Source organism: Pseudophryne corroboree, chromosome 6 (assembly GCF_028390025.1).
Source record: "Pseudophryne corroboree isolate aPseCor3 chromosome 6, aPseCor3.hap2, whole genome shotgun sequence".
In the NCBI taxonomy this organism is placed as follows: Eukaryota; Metazoa; Chordata; class Amphibia; order Anura; family Myobatrachidae; genus Pseudophryne; species Pseudophryne corroboree.
The window spans coordinates 619,683,371-619,696,718 of record NC_086449.1 but is presented as its reverse complement, the minus strand read 5'-3'; positions in this window follow the sequence as shown (position 1 = coordinate 619,696,718).

The following is a 13,348-nucleotide window of genomic DNA, read 5'->3' as shown; positions in this document are numbered from 1 at the left end:
ACACTTAAAAAGTTAAAAAGTCCTGATCTCATAAAAAGTTGGTTTATTCCACTTTAAACCCCAGGATTTTGATGGAAAGTTTGTAAGGAAAAAGGCTTCTCACCACTCTGCTCCCGGGAAAAAAAAACAGTTTGGGACAAAACCATTAACCAAGATGTTACCAAAAACGGTCCTTCAAAAAGCCAATGGGGATAGCAGTGGGTAAAACACCAACCATCAGGAGTCCTTGACCACCAACGCGTTTCAGAATTTCTTCCTTCCTCAGGGTGTCCACACGAGTACCATACAGGTTGCCACGACTAAAAGAAGATTGTTGGAAGGTCTAGCAGCGCTTGAGGACCGTTGTTCTATTATTTGTATATTTTGCTGATCAAGATTTGGTGTTCTTGTGAACGGGACTGAGCTGCAGCTAAGGGGGCGCAAGTTACTTTTCATCTAGTATCTGTTTTTAGATTGACCACGTTACGGCTGGTGGCCATATTACTGCACACGTTACTGCCAGTGGTCATATTACGGTCCACTTTACTGCCAGTGGACATATTAGTGCCCAGATTACTACTAGTGGTCATATTACTGCCTTCGTTACTAACCGGTGATCATATTACTGTCCACATTACTAGCGGTGGTTCTATTACTGCCCACATTACTACCGGTGGTTCTATTACTGCCCATGTTACTACTGGTGGTCATAGTACTGCCCACATTACTACTGGTAGTCATATTACTGCCCACGTTACTACTAGTGGTCATATTACTGCCCCCTTTACTACTGGTGGTCATATTACTTCCCAATTTATTACTGGTGGTCATATTACTGCCCACATTACTACCGGTAGTTATATTACTGCACACTTTACCACTGGTGCTCAAATTACTGCACACTTTACTACTGGTGGTTATATTACTGCCCACGTTACTGCTGGTGGTCATATTACTCCACACTTTACTACTGATGGTCATATTACTCCACACTTTACCACTGGTGCCCATATTACTGCCCACTTTACTATGTGTGGTCATATTACTGCCCACGTTACTACTGGTGCCCATATAACTGCCCACATTACTACTGGTGGCCATATTACTTCCCACGTTACTACTGGTGGCCATATTACTGCACACTTTACTACTGGTGGTCAAATTACTGCACAATTTACTACTGGTGACCATATTACTGCCCACGTTACTACTGGTGGCCATATTACTGCCCACTTTACTACTGGTGCCAATATTACCGCCCACTTTACTACTGGTGGCCATGCTACTGCACACTTTACTACTGGTGTCCATAATTACTGCACACGTTACTACTGGTCGCCAATTACTGCCTACTGTCATGCTTGACTTGAGTTGGGAATCTGATGACTGATAATTGACTAAGGGAGTAGCTATTGGTAAAGGAAGGAAAAAAGGTGGCTGAATGTAGTTCTTTCTCATGAATTGAAGACTTAGACCTGAAGATGTAGAGGGGTAGCGGACAATGAACGAGACACTGAAGAAATATTAATTCAGCTTACTAAGACCTCAATCATACACAACAACTAGGAGATAAGTCTGAGTGAATTCTGAAAGACAAAATGTTTGTGACTTGTAAACGATGCTGAGGAATACTGAATGAAGAAGTGACTTGTGATTTGTAAATGATGCTGAAGAACTCTGAATGAAGAGATGACTTGTGATTTGTAAAAGATGCTGAAGAACACTGAATGAAGTGATGACTTGTGATTTGTAAACAATGCTGAAGAACACTGACTGAAGAGACGACTTGAAGAACGATGTTGAAGAGAGGATCGCTGTGAGCACCTTCAGCAAACGGAGACCCTCTACCAGATAGAGGACGCAGCGGTTAAACCGTAAGAGCAGGTGGACTTGGGAGCAAAGGACTGCAATAACAGAACTGACCACCGGGCGGCCACAACAGAACCAGGATACCAGGGGTTAACCTGGGAGCACAGAGCTTGAGCACCTTACAGTAGCAAGTAACTTGAAGACTGCACCGGATTGGCTGGATGGGAACTGGGATACCTATGGACTTGGCTTGGTCTCCAACATGGCGGCTCCCTGCACAGAGGACACATGTAGAACCAGCACACAGCCACTACCTCAGGTCTCAGCCTCCCAGACGCCGCACTCCAGCAACAGAACACTAGGAAACAGACACCTCCGGCTGCCATGCTCTGCTCCCCAGGACCCGGCCTCCAGACACCCGGCAGCCGCAGCGAAGGACCTCGCTGCCGCAACTCCTATCCTCCGCAGCCACCCCAGCCAGCTAACAGGAAGGCCACAGAGACCAGAACCGGAGGTAAGACTCCGGATGCGGATACCGACGTTACTACTGATGGTCGTATTACTGCACACCATATTACTGGTAATATCACTGGCTCTATTTCTGCTGCTGGACAAATTATGTGTTAACCTTGTTGTATTGCTGGTCTTATAATAAAGTATATTCCTGTGGTTGGACATATAATTATGCAACTTACTATTATGCATATTATTGTCTGTATACTATTGGTAGATTACAGACTGTGTTACTATATTTGGGCACAGTGTTGGGCTTTTAACTACTTCTTGTTCATCTTATTTAAGCACTATTATTGATGTACACACAGGTAGTGTTTTTTTTTTTTCTAGTCAGTCTGTGATTCAACACGTATTTGTAATTAAACTCACTGAATATTAGCTCTGCCCACTGGGAAAGCGGCATATAAAGAGGCAACATTGGTGCAATAATGATTCCAACGGGCAAAGCAATCTCAACTCAAGCTGTATGGATGACTACTGATTAAATATGCAAGTCATCCCTTGTTCAACACTGTTCTCATTTCTGCAGACCATAAAAAAGCAGGGCATGTGTTTAAGAACTATCTGAACAGGTGAGAGACCTATTGTTGGTCCATTTATACTATTACACTAGATGTAATGTCAGGTGTTGCCTGGCTTTTATTTTGTTTTCTCTTTCCATTGTTCTCCTCACTTTGGGGGTCATTCCGAGTTGATCGCTCGCTAGCAGTTTTTAACAGCGGTGCAAACGCTATGCCGCCACCCACTGGGAGTGTATTTTAGCTTAGCAGAAGTGCGAACGTTTTTATCGCAGAGCGCCTGCAAATTTTTTTTGTGTAGTTTCAGAGTAGCTCAAAACCTACTCAGCGCTTGCGATCACTTCAGACAATTCAGTTCTGAATTTGACGTCACACACCACCCAGCGTATGACCACCTTTACCCCCACTTCTCCATCTCCCTTTCCCTACTGTCTCGCTCTCTGACATCTGTGCATCTCTGACACTAGTGAGCAGTGCCGTAACTAGACATTGTAGCGCTGTGTGCAAGAAACAGCATTGGCTCCCCCCCCCCCTCCTTCCTATACAAAACAGGGTCAATGAACATGCCAAAAATATAGGGGCGTTGCTTCATGGGGAAGGGGCGTGGCCACAGAGCTCCCTTTTACACATTACATTAGGCAGAGATCCCTTTTACACAGTACGTCAGGTATAGTCCCCTTTACACATTACGGCAGCAGAGTCCCCCTTTTTTACACATTACGGCAGCAGAGTCTCCCTTTTTTACTAATTACGGCAGCAGAGTCTCCCTTTTTTACTAATTACGGCAGCAGAGTCCCCTTTTTTTACGCATTATGGCAGCAGAGTCCCCCTTTTTTACGCATTACAGCAGCAGAGTCCCCCTTTTTTACGCATTACAGCAGCAGAGTCCCCCTTTTTTACACATTAGACAGAGTCCCCCTTTTTTACACATTAGGCAGGCAGTCCCCCTTTTTTACACATTAAGCAAGCAGAGTCCCCTTTTTACACATTAGACAGCAGAGTCCACCTTTCTTTACTCATTAGGCAGGCATTCCCCCCTCTTTTGCACGAGAGACAGAGTGAAACAGTGTGTGTGTGTGTGTGTGTGTGTGTGTGTGTGTGTGTGTGTGTGTGTGTGTGTGTGTGTTAGTGGGCACAATCCAGCATCCAGGCACAGAGCCTCTCCTGGGGTCCGAGAAAAATGCTGCGGCGACACTAGTTCACAACAACCAAGACAGCGGGACCGGGAGCAACCTGCGCCAGTGCTCTGCACCCCTTTACACTGCCAGCAGGAGACAGCCAGCGGGACTCAGGGCGGAGTGGCAGGATCACTGCTGTCTGATGGCGGCTGCGGCACAGCTCCCATTCCCCTACACACACAGCGGAACTCGGGCACAATGGCGGCAAGAGCTCAGGGACGGCGACAGTGGGACAAGGGGCAGCTGTGTGCTGCTAGATGCTGGCTACAGCCGCGCTCCCACTCCCATGCAGAGGCGGGAGACAAGCGGTGGCGCCGGGACTGTCATTAGTGACTGAATGGCCGTACGTGGGCTGTGTGCTGCCAGATGTTGCGCCTGCAGTGCATTTGCGCTGTGGGCAAGGCACCATCGGCACACACCTAGTTACGACACTGCTGGTGGGCGGGGTAAAATGTCATATCCAATGTTATTACATTTAAATGATTACATAGTTTTTATTAGCAGTCAGTTGTATTATATAGATTAAGTACTCTTCTTAAAGTAATCAGTAATACCAACTGCTGCTCTCATCAGCTAAAGAGCTCAGTTGGGGTAATTTGGAGCACTTACATATGTACCAAGACATTTTTGTGAGCCACAGTTCCACTTTGAACCTGTAAAGAACATACACGCAGTGGCTACGTTATTAGATACACCTGCCCTTAAATGCCAATATCTACTCAGTCAATCATATGACATCAAATCGGTGCTTAAAAGAATTCAGATCGGGTCAAGAGGTTCAGTTGTTTTTCAGACTAAACATCAGAACAGGGATGAAATGTCTTAAGCGACTTTGACCATGGAATAATTGTTGGTGCCAGACTGATCTACTGGGACTTTTACACAACAGTTTCTGTAGTTTACAGATTATATTGTGCAAAACAAGAAAACATTTGGTGAATGACTTTTTAAAGAGAGCTTGGAGGAGAAAGGGACGACTCTTTCACGCTGACAGAATGGCGACAGTATCGCAATAACCATGCTTTGTAACAGTGGGAAGATGAGCATCTGTAAATGTACAGCATGTTGAGCCATGAAGTCAATTGGATATAGCAGAAAGACACTCTGTGTTCTATTCCTGCCAATTCAGAATAGGAAACTGTACAGTGGACAGTTGGAGATTGGAAAATGGAATCTGATGAAGCTGCTCCAACATGTAGATGGTATGGTTAGAATTTGAATCCATCATGTTTTATGTCCATTGTTCAGGCGGGATGTAGTTATGTGACCAGCAGTCGGGAAACCGCTGGTCACTATACTGACGCCGGAATCCCGAGCACTGGACAGCCCGACAGTTGGCATGCCGACTAAAGGGGACTATTCCCACTCACCCATAGAGTGGGAATAGAACCTGTGGCGAGCGCAAGCCCACAAGGTGCTTCATTGCGCTCCACCCAACCCTGCCGGCATTCTGGAGACAGGGATCGGTATGGTGACCTCTGGGATCCCAAATGCCGGTCTCCCAATACCAATCCGTTCAGGCTGGTGATGGTGTAGTAATGTGAGGAATGTTTCTCTGACGTCCTAGTGGATGCTGGGGACTCCGTAAGGACCATGGGGGATAGCGGCTCCGCAGGAGACTGGGCACAGCTAAGAAAGATTTAGGACTACCTGGTGTGCACTGGCTCCTCCCACTATGACCCTCCTCCAGACCTCAGTTAGAATCCTGTGCCCGGCTGAGCTGGATGCACACTAGGGGCTCTCCTGAGCTCCTAGAGAGAAAGTATATTTTAGGTTTTTAATTTTACAGTGAGATCTGCTGGCAACAGACTCACTGCAGCGAGGGACTAAGGGGAGAAGAAGCGAACCTACCTAACTGGTGGTAGCTTGGGCTTCTTAGGCTACTGGACACCATTAGCTCCAGAGGGATCGACCGCATGGAACTGGCCATTGATGTTCGGTCCCAGAGCCGCGCCGCCGGCCCCCTTACAGAGCCAGAAGCAAGAAGAGTCCGGAAAATCGGCGGCAGAAGACATCAGTCTTCACCAAGGTAGTGCACAGCACTGCAGCTGTGCGCCATTGCTCCTCATACACACTTCACACTCCGGTCACTGAGGGTGCAGGGCGCTGGGGGGGGGGGCGCCCTGAGCAGCAATAAAAACACCTTGGCTGGCAAATATATCACAATATATAGCCCCAGAGGCTATATATGTGATAAATACCCCTGCCAGAATCCATAAAAAAGCGGGAGAAAAGTCCGCGAAAAGGGGCGGAGCTATCTCCCTCAGCACACTGGCGCCATTTTCTCTTCACAGTGCAGCTGGAAGACAGCTCCCCAGGCTCTCCCCTGTAGTTTTCAGGCTCAAAGGGTTAAAAAGAGAGGGGGGGCACTAAATTTAGGCGCAATATTGTTTATACAAGCAGCTACGGGGGAAAAATCACTCAGTTATAGTGTTAATCCCTGCATTATATAGCGCTCTGGTGTGTGCTGGCATACTCTCTCTCTCTGTCTCCCCAAAGGACTTTGTGGGGTCCTGTCCTCAGTCAGATCATTCCCTGTGTGTGTGCTGTGTGTCTGTACGGCTGTGTCGACATGTGGGATGAGGAAGGTTACGTGGAGGTGGAGCAGAGGCCGATAAATGGGATGTCGTCCCCTGTGGGGCCAACACCAGAGTGGATGGATAGGTGGAAGGTATTAACCGACAATGTCAACTCCTTACAAGGCTGGATGACGTAAAACAGCTGTGGGACAGCCGGCTTCTCAGCCCGCGCCTGCCCAGGCGTCTCAAAGGCCATCAGGGGCTCAAAAAAGCGCCCGTTACCTCAGATGGCAGACACAGATGTCGACACGGAGTCTGACTCCAGTGTCGACGAGGTTGAGACATATACACAATCCACTAGGAACATCCGTTACATGATCTCGGCAATGAAAAATGTGTTACGCATTTCTGACATGAACCCAATTACCACATAAAAGGGGTTTTATTTTTGGGGAGAAAAAGCAGCCAGTGTTTTGTTCCCCCATCAGATGAATGAATGAAGTGTGTAAAGTAGCGTGGGTTCCCCCAATAAGAAACTGGTAATTTCTAAAAAGTTACTGATGGCGTACCCTTTCCCGCCAGAGGATAGGTCACGTTGGGAGATATCCCTTAGGGTGGATAAGGCGCTTACACGTTTGTCAAAAAAGGTGGCACTGCCGTCTTAGGATACGGCCACCTTGAAGGAGCCTGCTGATAAAAAGCAGGAGGCTATCCTGAAGTCTGTATATACACACTCAGGTTATATACTGAGACCTGCAATTGCCTCAGCATAAATAGTGCTGCTGCAGCGTGGTCTGATACCCTGTCAGATAATATTTATACTCTAAGACAGGGATAATAGTTTGCTAACATAGAGCATATTAAAGACGTCGTCTTATATATAAAGGATGCACAGAGGGATATTTGCCGGCTGGCATCCAGAATTAATGCAATGTCCATTCTGCCAGGAGGGTATTAGAAACCCGGCAGTGGACAGGTGATGCTGCCTGTAAAAGGCACATGGAGATTCTGCCTTATAAGGGTGAGGAATTGTTTGGGGATGGTCTCTGGGACCTCGTATCCACAGCAACAGCTGGGAAGAATTTTTTTTTACCTCAGGTTTCCTCACAGCCTAAGAAAGCACCGTATTTTCAGGTACAGTCCTTTCGGCTTCAGAAAAGCAAGCGGGTCAAAGGCGCTTCCTTTCTGCACAGAGACAAGGGAAGAAGGAAAAAGCTGCACCAGCAGCCAGTTTCCAGGATCAAAAATCTTCCCCCGCTTCCTCTGAGTCCACCGCATGACGTTGGGGCTCCACAGGTGGAGACAGGTGCGGTAGGGGCGCGTCTCGGGAACTTCAGGGACCAGTGGGTTTGCCCACAGGTGGATCCCTAGGTTCTGCAAATAGTATCACAGGGATACAGGCTGGAGTTCGAGGCGACTCCCCCTCGCCGTTACCTCACATCAGCCTTGCCTGCTGCCCTCGGAGAAAGGTAGTACTGGCGGCAATTCACAAGCTGTACTTCCAGCAGGTGAAATCAAGGTACCCCTCCTTCAACAAGGCCAGGGTTACTATTCCAAAATGTTGTGGTACCGAAACCAGACGGTTCGGTGAGACCCATTCTAAAATTGAAAGCCTTGAACACTTATATACGAAGGTTCAAGTTCGAAATGGAATCGCTCAGGGCGATTATTGCAAGCCTGGAGAATTTCATGGTATCACTGGACATCAAGGATGCTTACCTGCATGTCCCTATTTACCCTCTTCACCAGGAGTACCTCAAAATTGTGGTACAGGATTGTCATTACCAATTCCAGACGTTGCCGTTGGTCTGTCCCCGGCACCGAGGTATTTACCAAGGTAATGGCCGAAATAATTATCCCGTACTTGGACGATCTCCTTATAAAGACGAGGTCCAGGGAGCAGTTGTTCGGCGGAGTAGCACTATCTCGGGAAGTGCTACAACAGCACGGCTGGATTCTGAATATTCCAAAGTCGCAGCTGGTTCCTACGACGCGTCTACTGTTCCTGAGTATGGTTCTGGACACATAACAGGATAAAAAGGATTTCTCCCGGAGGAGAAGTCCAAGGAGTTGTCGTCTCTAGACAGAGACCTCCTAATACGTATACAGGTGTCGGTGCATCAATGCACGCGAGCCCTGGGAAGGATGGTAGCTTCTTACGAAGAAATTCCATTCGCCAGGTCCCATGCAAGGATTTTCCAGTGGGATCTGTTGGACATGTGGTCCGGGTCGCATCTTCAGATGCATCGGCGGATAACCCTGTCTCCAAGGGCCAGGGTGTCGCTGTTGTGGTGGCTGCAGAGTGCTCATCTTCTAGGGGGCCGCAGATTCGGCATACAGGACTGGGTCCTGGTGACCACGGATGCCAGCCTTCGAGGCTGGGGGGCAGTCACACAGGGAAGAATCTTCCAAGGCTATGAAAAAGTCAGGAGACTTCCCTACACATAAATATTCTGGAACTAAATGCCCTAAGTCAGGCTAGACCCCTGCTTCAACACCGGCCGGCGCTGATCCAGTCAGACAACATCACGGCGGTCGCTCATGTAAACGACAGGGCGGCACAAGAAGCAGGATGGCGATGGCAGAAGCCACAAGGATTCTCCGATGGGCGGAAAATCATGTGTTAGCACTGTCAGCAGTGTTCATTCCCGGAGTGGACAACTGAGAAGCAGACTTTCTCAGAAGACACGACCTCCACCCGGGAGAGTGGGGACTTCATCCAGAAGTCTTCCAAATGATTGTACACCGTTGGGAAAGGCCACAGGTGGACATGATGGCGTCCCGCCTCAACTAAAAGTTACAAAGATATTGCGCCAGGTCAAGGACCCTCAGGCGATAGCTGTGGACGCTCTGGTAACACCGTGGGTGTACCAGTCGGTGTATGTGTTCCCTTCTCTGCCTCTCTTACCCAGGGTAATGAGAATAATAAGAAGGAGAGGAGTAAGAACTATACTCATTGTTCCGGGTTGGCCAAGAAGAGCTTGGTAACCAGAACTCCAAGAAATGATCTCAGAGGACCCATGGCCTCTGCCGCTCAGACAGGACCTGCTGCAGCAGGGGGCCTGTCTGTTCCAAGACGTACCGCGGCTGCGTTGGACGGCATGGCGGTTGAACGCCGGATCCTGAAGGAAAAGGGAATTCTGGAGGAAGTTATCCCTACGCTATTTAAAGCTAGGAAAGAAGTGAACGCTAACCATTATCACCGCATATGGCGGAAATATGTTGCGTACTGTGAGGCCAGGAAGGCCCCAAAGGAGAAATTTCAGCTAGGTCGATTTCTGCACTTCCTACAGTCAGAGGTGACTATGGGCCTACAATTGGGTTCCATTAAGGTCCAGATTTCGGCTCTATCGATTTTCTTCCAAAATGGAACTGGCTTCACTGCCTGAAGTTCAGACTTTTCTTAAGGGAGTGCTGCATAGTCAGCCCCCGTTTGTGCCTCCAGTGGCACCGTGGGATCTCAACGTGGTGTTGGATTTCCTGAAGTCGCATTGGGTTGAGCCACTTAAATCCGTGGAGCTATAATACCTCACGTGGAAAGTGGTCATTCTGTGGGCCTTGGCGTCGGCCAGGCGTGTGTCAGAATTGGCGGTTTTGTCATACAAAAGCCCTTATCTGTATTTTATGTGGGAAAGGCGGAATTTAAAACTCGTTCCCGATTCCTTCCTAAGGTGGTATCAGTTTTTTATGTGAACCAACCTATTGTGGTGCCTGCGGCTACTTGGGACTTGGAGGATTCCAAGTTACTGGACGTAGTCAGGGCCCTGAAAAGTATATGTTTCCAGGACAGCTGGAGTCAGGAAGACTGACTCGCTATTTATCCTGTATGCACACAACAAGCTGGGTGCTCCTGCTTCTAAGCAGACGATTGCTCGCTGGATCTGTAGCACGATTCAACTTGCACATTCTGCGGCTGGACTGCCGCACCCTAAATCTGTAAAAGCCCATTCCACGAGGAAAGTGGGCTCTTCTTGGGCGGCTGCCCGAGGGGTCTCGGCTTTACAACTTTGCCGAGCTGCTACTTGGTCAGGGGCAAACACGTTTGCAAAATTCTACAAATTTGATACCCTGGCTGAGGAGGACCTTGAGTTCTCTCATTCGGTGCTGCAGAGTCATCCGCACTCTCCCGCCCGTTTGGGAGCTTTGGTATAATCCCCATGGTCCTTACGGAGTCCCCAGCATCCACTAGGACGTCAGAGAAAATAAGATTTTACTCACCGGTAAATCTATTTCTCGTAGTCCGTAGTGGATGCTGGGCGCCCGTCCCAAGTGCGGACTGTCTGCAATACTTGTATATAGTTATCGTTAACTAAAAGGGTTATTGTTGAGCCATCTGTTGAGAGGCTCTGTTATGTTCATACTGTTAACTGGGTATCATATCACGAGTTATACGGTGTGATTGGTGTGGCTGGTATGAGTCTTACCCGGGATTCAAAATCCTTCCTTATTGTGTCAGCTCTTCCGGGCACAGTATCCTAACTGAGGTCTGGAGGAGGGTCATAGTGGGAGGAGCCAGTGCACACCAGGTAGTCCTAAATCTTTCTTAGCTGTGCCCAGTCTCCTGCGGAGCCGCTATTCCCCATGGTCCTTACGGAGTCCCCAGCATCCACTACGGACTACGAGAAATAGATTTACCGGTGAGTAAAATCTTATTTTTCCTGGCACACATTAGTCACCTAAATTCCATTTGAGCATTGGGTATTTGCCACAATCTGAGTGTTGTTGTCTTTACAGAGACATAACACAAATTATTAAATGATACAATTATAAGGCTCAAAACTCACAGTAAAATGGTAAAAATCAAACAGTGGGATATAAAGACAACTAAGAGTGACATTTATGAACAGTGCTATTAAGCAGGGTTTAAAGTGGTCCTGGGGGTATATTTACTAAGATTCGTAATTGTCGGGATTTGGAGGGAGATTAAACACGAATTACATCGGTAGTGCAACTTTTTTTTGCGACTCATTTACTAAGCTGTCGTATCCTGCATTTTCGTGTTTTCCGATGTCGATGTCATTCGTAATGTCAGGCAGTGTTTTACGGGAGTGATTAGTAAAACACTGCCGGACTTAACACAATAAATCCCGTCCGGATCTGTGAGATCCGTGCAAGGCTTCATTGTGTATATTCTGAGAAGTGAAGAAAGAGTTAAAAATCCCCCAAAAAAATTGCGTGGGGTCCCCCCTCCTAAGCATAACCAGCCTCGGGCTCTTTGAGCCGGTCCTGGTTGTAAAAATACAGGGGGAAAAAATGACTGGGGTTGTCCTATATTTAAACAACCAGCACCGTGCGCTGCGCCTGGTCCTGGTGCAAAAAATACGGTGGACAAAAAACGTAGGGGTTCCCCGTATTTTTAACACCAGCACCGGGCTCCACTAACTATACTGTACCTACAAAAACATTCCTGACTTAACCTCTACCCAAGCTGATGGATACAGCAGACAGGTTGAGATATAGGGGGTCATTCCAACTTTTTGCTGCCCGTGCGATCAACTCAACGCCGCCTATGGGGGAGGGCTTTTTTGCATAGCAAGGCTGCGAACGCTTGTGCAGCCCTGCTATGCAAAAAAAGTTTTGTGTAAGACTAGACCATGGTAATAGTTACTTACGCTGTGCGATTGATCCAGCGATGCAGGTCCCGGAATTGACGTCAGACATCCGCCCTCCAAAAGCCTAACCATTCCCAGAAAACCACGCCGAACCACTCCCAGAGAATGCCCCGGAACGCCTTCCTCCTGTCAGTCTTCTTGCGGTCACTGCTGCAACCGCTTTCTTCGTTCGCAGCATCACTGCCGTTGCCGGGCAATGACGCACCTGCGCAGTTCCGTGCAACGTGCGATCGGGTCGGAATGACCCCCATAGTGTTTGCAAGAAGATCAAGCAAGAGGATATGGTGGCGAAAGTAAGGAAATAAGGTGTACATTATGGAAGAGGACCGTGCTCTTCAAAGGTTACAATCTAGTTAGGAATATGTTCCACTATGTTTCCTGACATTGCGGGTCAAACAGGTTGTTAGCAGACCAAAAAAGTTAGCAATTGGGCAAAACCATGTTGCACTGCAGGTGGGACAGATGTAACATGTGCAGAGAGAGTTAGATTTGGGTGGGTTATATTGTTTCTGTGCAGGGTAAATACTGGCTGCTTAATTTCTACACTGCAATTTAGATTTCAGTTTGAACACACCCCACCCAAATCTAATCTCTCTACACGTTACATCTGCCCCACCTGCAGTGCAGCATGGTTTTGCCCAATTGCTAATTTTTTTGGTTTGCTGACAAACCTGAATAAGATCCTTCATGTGGTTTATTTACTAAAGGTGGAGATGTTGCCCATAGCAACCAATCAGATTCTACTCATTTATCTAGTGCCTTTTAAAAGATAATGGCTAAAATCTGATTGGTTGCTATGGGCAACATCTCCACTTCCATTAACCCGCGCTTTTGTATATATACCCCTATGTTTTCGCAGCCACCAGGCCTCCTGATTGTGAGCTGCAGTACTTCATCCTTCCAAAGGTGCTGCTCTTCTGATTTTGTTTTGTGAACCAGGTGTCAGGTGATTGATTACTCTTTCATCTGTATGGGTTGCGCCAGATACCTGGCTATTTACTCTGCCTGATCCCAGTTCTCGTGCTGGGTCATCAATGTTTCTGGACTTGTGTTCCTGTGAGCTTTTGTGTTCTGGGCCTGCTAAGCTAACGAACTTCTGCCATTCACCAGTTTAACAATTTGCTCTGCCACGATGACCACTCTTGCACTCTGAATTAGTCTGCAATTATCTTCATTTATTTTTGTGCATATTCTGTGTTTCTGCACTTCCAAGTGTT